The 11068-nt window shown below is 34.7% G+C and overlaps 1 long non-coding RNA gene across 3 annotated transcripts; it reads right to left on the reverse strand.

The window, feature by feature from the left end:
- Positions 1–6403: 6403 nt before the first annotated feature.
- On the reverse strand, positions 6404–10749 carry LOC110928618. Of its 3 annotated transcripts, XR_002586506.2 has the most exons (5): positions 10478–10747; positions 9504–9640; positions 8834–9046; positions 7412–8152; positions 6404–7307 (listed from the first exon to the last, which is right to left on the reverse strand). It is a non-coding gene; the product is annotated as an uncharacterized LOC110928618 (long non-coding RNA). The 3 variants fall into 3 exon arrangements; XR_002586507.2 differs by having other exon boundaries at positions 7390–8152; positions 8834–9640; positions 10478–10749; XR_002586505.2 differs by having other exon boundaries at positions 8834–9640; positions 10478–10748.
- Positions 10750–11068: the final 319 nt, after the last annotated feature.

Consider the following 11068-nt stretch of genomic DNA (forward strand, 5'->3'; position numbering starts at 1 on the left):
GAACTTTTGATAAAAATAATAAATTCGAATGAAGCCCTCCAGGGGTCTTTATAAATCAAACGAACCACATGCGCAACAAACAGTGCATGTGTAAAGTGTGGATTTACCAAGAAATGAAATAGATCAATATTTGCTACTATGAAAGAAATCCTCATGGTATGATGACTATTAGAGGAAGTAAAAACACGAAAGTCAATTCTTTATAGGCAGAAGTCAGAATTGTAACGAAAGAAATATAAGAGCTTTATCTGGAATTTCGTGTGATAACTTATTTGTTTAATGACATTATCAGAGAATGTCGAATGAAGTGAAATGGAATAGGGAATGTGCAAACTATATGACTTCTTTTGTAGTACTAATAATTATGACTCAGGTTAAACTATGTACCGATGTTTGTGAAATGTTGTTCCAACGTACCTCAGCGAGATTTTGATTGTTTGTAAGATCATGTGGCAAAATACCGCTTTTTGATTAGTAGTACTTTTACCGACGGAATTAATATTGGTGTCATCGTGCCTAATTTATATTTTTCAAAGGTCTTGCCTTGGAAGTTGTGTGTGATAAACTTTGACTGTGGACGTATAATTTTAAGTTTCATGTGTTTTCTTGTGCATTAGCACAACTTGACATGCTTCTTACTTGCGTTCATAATTTATGGCGTTAATAATTTATGGTAACGTATTGGTAATTCTTATATTTTTGATGGTGTCCCAACTTAATGGGTTTCCATTTATTATTGTTGCTCGAGTTACGAGGTAGATGATCAAACAAAATAATGTTTGATATCGATATAGGTAAGAGATTCTTGATAAAGGAATCTAAATTTATTATTGACACATATACTTGTGCTTTATCCCTAATTATCAATTGTTATGGCTTTTGAAATTTCTTATAGATATACATATCTATATAATCATATATTTCACATGCTGTAATATACATACCCTTTATAAGGTTAATGTATTTAACAGATTCTTATTTCCAAAAACAAGTCTGATATCAGGCCATGATACTTATTTAGGGAAATCTTGTCACTTGTTTGACATTTTATATATACCTCATCTTACCCGGTTCGCGCCGGAGAGGTAACCTCAGTATATCCGGACAAGCTGGAGAGTCTGCTACTCTATACCCAGTTTTGCCGGAGAAAATTTTCTATTTCCCATAAATAGTATCTTTTCAAGATTTTAAAAGTGCCTCTTTTATTAGGACTTTTATCCAGAATCAAAGAAATTTGTATTCCCATAACATATCTTATTCTAGACCAAATAATATCAATAAGCAAGAATAAATAGCAATTAAGTGCTATTGCCAGCTAACCGTCATTCTTATGACATACCAGTATTCATTACATCATACTTATATAAGTAATTTACCTTAAAGTTTATTTTAAGGAAAAATTCTTAAGTTCAAGTCTAAATATCATTCAGAATGTTATCAGATAATTTTTAATTTTCTAACTTTCCGTTTAAGCTTAGGTATTATTATAACACCTATTTGCGTAAACAAGTGGCTTAGCTTATACTAAGGCATCTTTTCTTATGTTCAAGTCTAAATGCTATCAGATGTGCTACCAGTTAACTTAATAGTAATCTCCTAACTCTTTTATTTAAGCTTAAGTATTGTTATCACAACACTTATAGGCTTAAAGTAGTGGCTTAGCTCTGATACCACCTTCTGTCACGACCCCCGACCCCATCTGGCCGGAATCGGTGCCGTGAACAGTCCAGTGGTACCGGTGATTATTTTGAAAAACATTGCAGCGGAATTTCATCAGGACCGTGAGTTAGGAAAAATATCAGAGTTTAGAAACACCGGATTTTATTTAAAAAGATGGAATAAATTCCATGTTTTACAAATGTAGCTTTTAATAAAAAAAATAATATAAAAATAATATTTCTTAATTTGAAAATAAGCCACTTCTTGAAGTCCTTCAGTGTCGGATCCAATCCTTACTCCAATCTATTATAATTACCTGAAACGCGTTTTAAAAAGATTTTGTCAGCAGGGAAATACTGAGTGAATTATTCATTTTATTGAAAATGACACGTTTTATGATTATTCACAGTGTTAAGATCTTTTACGCATGTTTCTGATATCAACCAACTACCCACAGTATTTGTCACTCGACCGAATCTGTGACAGTGGTCATATCACCATTGGCTGCCCCAATGAATGACGTAAATCAATTAAATTAGGTTCGCCCACCTAAAATGATTTAAACTGTAATATTGTGCACAATACCCCACATACTGGCTGTAATTTGGTGATTACATCAACTTAATCACTGGTATTATAATCTCGGAAAATGAATTTGGAGTATTGTAAAATAGTTAATAACTCACAAACGGTGAGAAAAGAATTTATAAAAGAAGAATAACTCACAAATCATCATGCAGGATTGAGTTAACAAACTTCTTGATTCTACTTCTTTCGATAATTAGGCATGTACTTTATTATTCTGGATCTTCTGATGATTTAATAGTTTGTTTGATTGTAAGGGTGTAGTTGGGAGTGTTTTTGGTAGTTTAACAGAATAGAATACGTATTGGTGTAAAACCCAAATCAAACCTTTAACGGTAGTCATGAGATTCGAACCTTAACGAATTTCACAAAAACCGGGTTAATGATTAATACAGCAGTTACGATAATTTCCCGAGATCAAATTCTCACAATGAATGACCAAGTGCAATACTTCAACTCATTTATCAAAATGACAAACGACAAAGTATAGTACTTCAACTCGTATATCGAATTATCGACAACGACAAAGTACAATGCTTCGGCTCATTTATCGGATTACCGACAAACGATAAAGCATAGCCCAATGTGGGCGGCACTTAGGCATTCCTTGGATATATTGATCACTCGAAAAATGAATCGTAATAGCGATTGAGTGATTATTGGTTAGAACACCAACGTATAGAGAGAAGAAGAAGAGAAATGAGCAAAGAAAAATGAATCCTAAGCTTCTTATTTATAGCAAGCAGGCAGGCAGCTCAATTTCATACTCGGTCGATGTGGGATTTAAGTGACGTGCTTGCTAGCTAGCTTGACGTGCTAGCTAGCTAGCTTAGTTATTTTATTTCAGCTGCTTAACTCGTTTTTCTTGTATAACTTTTAAAATATAACGTTTTATAAAACGACGAATATGTCTTTAGAACGAGCATATTTTTATCTACGTTTTAACCTAAGTTTCATTAAAAACGGAGTAAGGAAAAAAAATAATATATTTTATTATTAATATTAAACATTCTTATATGACCTTATATATATCTATTTTTAATAGACCTTACTTAGCTTAATTAATCTTGTTAGCTTAATTAATATTGATTAACTGATTAATTAATCATACTAAACTTAATTAGGGTTTCCTTATTGCATAATTATCATACTAAATATTAATTTTAGTGAGGGTTGTTACATCAGGTCACTGATAACAACATATGTATAGAAAACATCAGTAACATCAAATATAAAAGTGACTGAAAAGGCCGGAAAACCACGAAAAAAGGAGCACATACCACAAACTTAACATATCTCCATGCTTTCAAATAAGCCAAACACTACCATTTCTACATTATTTTAGCATAAAATTTGAATACTTAGTAGCAATGATTACATTTACCACTACATACATTAGATATACAAAAGATCATATGAAAACCTTGAATTCATGAAAGTGTATCTCTAATTTTGGCATCAGATGCATTAAAAATGTTTGTACCAGATATATCTAGAAACCTTCCGATGATGCAAGAGCGCAAGAGCGACTTCGCTGAAGTGTGGATGTTCAAGTTGTCGATTTTTACAGAGACGACAAACAACCAAAACCTTTTGGCTCTTCTGCCACCGCTCCGGCTCCATCTCCTGCACCGGCTCTGGTTGCCGATGCTTGTAATATACGAAAAATGATTTTTATATAAAAACCTATTAATAATAGTAATAATAAAAATAGTTCAATATCTTTAATCATTTTGTTAATTAATTGTATTTAAATACATATGCATGTTCTTTCTTTGTTTTGGTCCCACGTATTTAAAAAAATAATAATAAGAATCAATTAAGCAACCATATTTCAAATTCATCACTCATCAGAATTTGCGGCAAACTACTCCTTATCTCTTTGGCCATTTTTTTTATTTTTGTTCAAACTAACCCACCGATACTTTGGGATGACTCTTCAATCGCCAACAGTTTATACCAATTCAGATTTCTCCATTGCCCACGAAACCTCAAATTCATTAGCCATGACCTCCGCACAACCGCCGCCGCGTACATCCCTTGCGAACTAGATATTGCGGATTTGAGACCGTCATACCTGTCGCACTCCATCGTCCGTCTAGCTCCGTAGCCGCGCTACTCCGTCGTGACCATCGCCACATCGTTTAGGCCGCAACCATTGCAGCTGCTTGACTCGGTTCCGTTTGATCATCCGAAGCTCTAGTCGTTGGTGTCCGGTTAGCTCCGTTTAGTGTTTAAGGTATCCAAACAAACCCTTTTCTGATTCGAATATAGATCTACAAATTATGGTTTCGTCTCGATTGTCCGGAGGCTAAAGCTTTTATAATTTAGATGAAAGCTTGGGTAGAAAATTATTAACTCAAGTTAAATCTTAAACACCACGAATTGTTGTTGTTTCTTTTTATTATTGACCAAGTTGTTTTTGAAACCTGAAGATCAACCTTTTTATTCTCTAGATCGTTGTCTGTTGCCTCTTGTTTCTCTTTTTATGCTTTTGCTAATGGTGGTACTCATAATTTCTATGATTCTTGATAACTTGAAAGTGTTGTAGTATCCAATTGAAACTATTAGCACCCACCCATGCATATACATGGATTATTATATTAATAAATGAAAAGTTATAGCCAGCTAGGTCATAATAAAATGCATTAGCTAGTATATGTATTATGTATATTAAATAAAGAGGCTTTATATAATTTATGAAGTATTATTATATCATAATAGATATATGAATTCATTATTAAAGAAAATGAATTTAGAAGTTAGGATTCTGTAATTATGTATGAAGACACATGAGTACTCAATAATAATAATAATATGTGCACTACTATAATCTGATTACTTTATGTAGCTAGAATTTTAATTAAATTGACCTTATAAATATAGAGGTGAAACGTGATATTTTCAAAAAAATGATGTTCACTATTTTCTTTTAGTGAATACAAGTTTTATGAATTTGGACTCACTAAGTTTTTAAATGAAATTACTATAGATAGTTATTTAAGTTTTCATCGCCGGACAATCGATGAGTCAACGAATCATATAGTCGAATTGATATTTATAATTAATAATGAAAATATAGGTTCGCGTGCTTTCTACCTGAGGATGACTTGATTTCCGTATTGCTTTATTTTTTTTGCTAAACTTAAGGTACGGATTCTGTTTTCTTTTCATCATAGTATTTTATTCAAGTCCGTTACTTTGTAGTACGGATGTTTCGGTTCGTATTGTTATATGATTAGTACTTATTGTAGCATGCAATAGACCTTAGATTTTGTGCTCGTTATTGCATGTTCCCTTTAGACTTATGTCAATATATACATTTATTTCTGATACGCTTTGTACTCTGTCACCCGAGCAATTATAAGTTAAGACTTGTCGTTGGGGCGTCAACGACATGGCACTCATCGTGACGGTGCGTAACTAAAGTTCACGGCGTTTCTAGTTTGTGCTTGTGTAGCACATGGCCCCTAGAGGCGAATAGATCGATCTTAGCTCTGACTCCTGACTCCTGACTCCTGTTGAGATGGAATAATGTTTGTACGCCTACACGCACCATCTCGGCGCATGGACTATAGCCATGCATGCCTCTGTTTAGGCTCGTGGGTGCTTCTATATTACGTGACTTGTTTTATTGTTATATGTTGTCACGTATGTCTTGTCTCTGTTATGATATGTTTGATATGATTATATGCATCTGATTATGTTCAGTATCTGTTATCTGTTCAGTATAAGTTTTGGGATTCAAGTTATAAAAGTATTTGTTTCAGTACCATCTTTTGTATTTGTTAGTGTCAGTACCGATCTGTTTTGCTTCTGTATGCCTGTCTTGCTTTTACTGTTGATTTCTCCGCTACTGAGCAACTTTTTGGCTCAGCCGTAGTTTCTTTCTTGTGTTTGTCTTATGTGTTTGACAGGTAATTTGGGGAAACGTGGGGAATAAGTGAAGAGTGTTCTGAAGATAAAGATTTTTTTTTATTTCGGTAATGTAATGAAAATGTAACTAGGATCTTTTGTTTTCAACGTTATGGATTGGTTTTAGTTTTGATATGTGTATGAGTGACACGTCAGCCGGTCCAGGTTGGGGTGTTACAATGCTGATACTAAAAGACCTTTCACACAGGCATTTCAGCGAGCACCTTGTATGCAAAATTTTAAATACAATGGAACAATGCAAGTGTGATTCAATTCAGCCCATAATCATAAGTTTATATAACAAATCACTAAATCCCAATATTACACACCTTGTTTATAGATTTCTTTCAAAATGCAAAGCATATACATCGCAAATATTGAATCCAAATAAAAATAAGAACAACTAAGGAATGATTCGGAAACCCTATTGTTCATAGATTGCTTTAAAAAAATCCAAACCACAGATATCGCAAATCATTAAAAACAAACCCAAAAAAAACCAGATCTACCCTACAGATATCGTCATCAAATCAGTGAAAATGAACAAACATACTAAAACCTAGAAGGAACGAAGCTAACTTGAAACAACTCAGAATAGCATAAGAGCTATGTCGAACATTTAGGCATAAGTAGTTTAAACAGGCTTTTAATAATTTAATAGCTATTAGAAAGTGAGCTTAACTAAGTAATGTAGCTGAATTAAAACTGTTAGTTTTTTAAAAAATGTCAAAAGTCGGTATTGAATTGGTACCGAAAATGTACCCGGTTCGGTAAATTCGGTACCAGTACCCGATACCATTTGCTCATCCCTAAGATGAGGAATTACCTCTAATAAAAAAAAACTGACCCAAAGCCACCCGAAAACCGAGTAGACAAAAACCTGAATTGTAAGCATTACCATGTCTACCTGAATAATTTTTTTATGATTATACTAAGTTAATTAAAATCAATATTAACACATACACACTTTTGGGATTCATGATATACCTTAGGAGCTGGCCACTTATAGACATAATCTCTCCTTTATCTTTTGCACTGAAGTACGTTCCATGTGGGCGTCTAAACAACACTGAATAGTTTTGGCATACCAAACCTATTGTAAGAGTGTAAATTATTGGAGCAATATCTTTAATATTGTTAATCAGTACCTGAAAACAAAATTTACAACATTATACATCAATACATTATGTTCAATCATTCATATGGTACGATGTTTGTTAGTAAACATACTTTGTAGTATAATGTCCCATACCTATCATGTAGTCTATTAAAGATCCTCCATCAACTCAAAACATTGTACTACGGATGAATCAAGAATCAAAAGAATTGATTCAATTACCCTTTTGAGCATTGAAATGGCGAGCCCACTTACTACCAACCCACCTTGAGTTAATGACCTTTGCCATATTGCGCGGCTTCTCAACACCATCATGCATCTGAGTCTTGAACACCATTTTGCAAACCCAGTGGTGGGTCTTCATCTTGACAATCATCAGCCTGACCATAAGCATAGCCAGACAGCCCAGGATGGCACCAGCAAAACGGGCCTCGTGCATCAAAATTTTGTAATTCATCTGGGCCATAAAGCTTAAAGTGGGCTCCATCTCAATAGCACAAAACAAACATAACTCCGACCAAGCCCGGGCCTTCAACAGATGATTAAATCCCAGCCCAGCCGCCCAATACAGGTCTCCTCACAGCCCCGTATGTCCCAGCAGAAAACCCGAAATCCACCCAGCAACCCCAGATAACTAAACAGAACACCTATATGAATAATGAGCTGGGCGAAAATCTTGCAGCAACCACTGTGGATGTAACAAAGGCTGAGAAACCCCAAACGTCTCGCTGCACACACAGATAACTCATTACCCAACCTAAAATGACGAAGATACCCCTGGAGCACCGCAGCAAGATTTCCAGCTGAAGTTACTTAAATGAGTCAGTCAATCAGTACGACTCGCATATTCTCGTCGATATCCATTGATGCAAATAACTTCAAAAAAAACAAAAAAAAAACAAAACAATATACATCTTCATCAGTGATCTATTTTTGAGAAACAATTTGAATCAATCATTACACTGAAATGTTTCCAAAACAAACTTATGCAGCTAATTGCAAAAATAATGAAATTTCCAAAACAAACTTACTGAGCGGTGTAGCTCGTGTCTTGCAAAATACTATTTACAGCTAAAAAATACTAAGGACGATTGTTGGTCTTCACGTCTAGGGTTGTACACAATACATGGTAAAAAAAACTGGACCAGACCGAGTCGAGGCAGATGACCAAACAGAAGCATAGCATTAGAACGAACATTAGACCACTTAGTTGAACATTCAAACATGAGTTTTGTAACATGTATGCATCAAATGTTGACACAGAGTCAAATAAAACCACTTTTAAAATATCTTTTAATGTTCACATCTCTAACAGACCATGTTTTTTTAACGTACACATGAAAAACACTCTCGACTGTTTCAACATCATGATCAATTTGTACTCTGATTTGCCAAATGGATGTGTCTATGTCTATAGAACACTCAATTTTAGCACACAATTCTCTCATCAAGAAACCATCAATAAGCATGAAAAATTATATACAATAAACACCTAATAACAAAAAGCTCAATCATCATAAGATATATGAAAACAAACATATAGTCTAATTTCTAAACCTCATCACGACGACGATGCAGCCTTGATCGCTTTCTGCAGTTCATTCTCCACATCACATGAACCGCCATTCTGCTTCATTTCTTTCTGCGCATTTGCCTTCTTCGCTCTCCACTGCTCAAACCCATCCGAATTTTCAACCGCCGTTTTCTTGTTCTTCCCACTACCCGCATTGTATCCATTATGATTCCTTAACGGCTGCAGCGACTTAACGGCTGCATACAAAGTTTATCAGCTTGTAAGAAAAGTTAGGCCGAGTACAAACATCGGCGGAGCTTCTTTAGGGTCAGGGGATGCCCCCGCCCCTGTGGTTGTTCGCTTGTAGTGTTAAATTTAACCGAAAACTGCCGAAATTTTTTTTTTGTAGTATAAAATGTTGGACTTTTAAGAGCCCGGCCGCCACCGATTTTGATTTTAAGAGTCCGGCCCAGTCGAGTTTTAATTCAAGCTCCGCCACTGGGTAAAAAGACATCAAAAAATATATGTGTGTGTGTTTGGTTGGGGGGGGTACAACTGAGAACCACTAAATATTTATGAACCATTTTGTTCCTCAGTTCATACACTATTTGTTGAAAAAATAAATTTTGGATTGTGCAGCATAACTGGTTTGTGACGACTGATTATCTTATTCTGTCACAAAACCACATCTAAAAAGCTAACTAAAAAACATACGGGTCAGCACTCGAATTTACTATCAAAATTTTAGAGACCCGATTAACCCGAAAACACCGCAGCCATTATCACCGCCTGCCGGAGCGTCAAAGCTCCGAACTCCACCAACGTCCCCATGACTTCTCAAATCAAAAGCCCTACAATTGAGATATCGAACGGATCAAACATCAATTAGCCATAAATGAAATAAAAAAGAAGCAGTTCAGTTTTAAGAATGGTGACAGAAGAACAACGAAATAGCTCAATAAAGAGCACAATCAGCACTTGATTCACTATCAAATGACTTGATCTTATGTGTTCTTTGTCTGTCGAGTTTCATCCTCAAGGTTGCAGAAAAACGTAGTAAGATCTTGATTTAGTTTCTTAAATTTCCTTATAAGAACATCTTCCCATTCAATGGTTGGCTCGCGCGATGCGGCATGGATTTTATATGTACACATTTTCAATCGGTGTCTTACCTTCAAAAAAACAATTTACAACCTTAAATGTTACCTACGGTATGCAATCTGACCCGTTACTAAAAAAATCACTTGTAACGTGGATTAACAGTAAAAATGTGTAACGAAACCCTAAAAATATACACAAAACCCTAAACACATTCTTAGATATTCTACTTCTAATTACACAAAACCCTAAAAATTTAGAAGATTAACAGTAACGAAACAAACAAATTGCAATCTACCTACAAACATTAAAAAACATCAAATAAAACCAACAACTGCTTGAAGGTTTCAAGCCCTAATTTTAACCTGCCTACAAAATCCTCAACAATTTGGACCAAATTAAGTCACATATTAAGAGTTTGTGGGGAAGAAACATCAACTGAAACATATAAACGCAATAAAACCAATGAGGATAAACGTATTTGGAAAAGAAACATCACCGATTGTAGAACATGAATCATAAAAAAACAAAATTAACTTGATAATTAGTCATAATATCCATAATCGTTCAAGCATATTAGGAAACCTAACCTTATTCGAGAACCAAATCAACCATCACGCGAGATGAAGAAGACAGAGGGGGTGGTCGCAAGCACAAAGAACCAGAGTGTGGTGGCCATAGATGCAGCGTATGAGTATTAGGGTTTCTGCATACGGAGGCGGATGAAAGAAAAAGAGGTGAACATAGAAAAACCTTTAGGCGTGATGTGCCAAAGCAACGGTTGAAGATGATAAAGATGTTTAAATCGCCAGAGATTCACTATAAGATAATTAGGGCTTTTGAATGATACGGATGAAAAGAGTGTTTGAGAAGCCGCTTATTATTAACAAAACAAATTGCCGCTCAAATCACAATTGTGAGGATTATTAAGTTGCCAGGTGGCAATTAGAGGATTAAAATAATGCCAAGTGGCACCAAAGTGTTTTGTTTTAATATAGATAATAGATGTCGCAGAGTTCGATAAGACGACTCTAATGTCGGTTGAATGAGGTTAATCAGAGTCTATTTGATACCCTTTGTACGACTTCTTATTTTTTGAATCTTTGTATTTGATTCTAAACCTATTATTAATATTATTGATAATAATTTTAGTTATATATATCAATAATATATTTAATCTA

This window comes from Helianthus annuus, chromosome 3 (assembly GCF_002127325.2).
Source record: "Helianthus annuus cultivar XRQ/B chromosome 3, HanXRQr2.0-SUNRISE, whole genome shotgun sequence".
Lineage (NCBI taxonomy): Eukaryota > Viridiplantae > Streptophyta > Magnoliopsida > Asterales > Asteraceae > Helianthus > Helianthus annuus.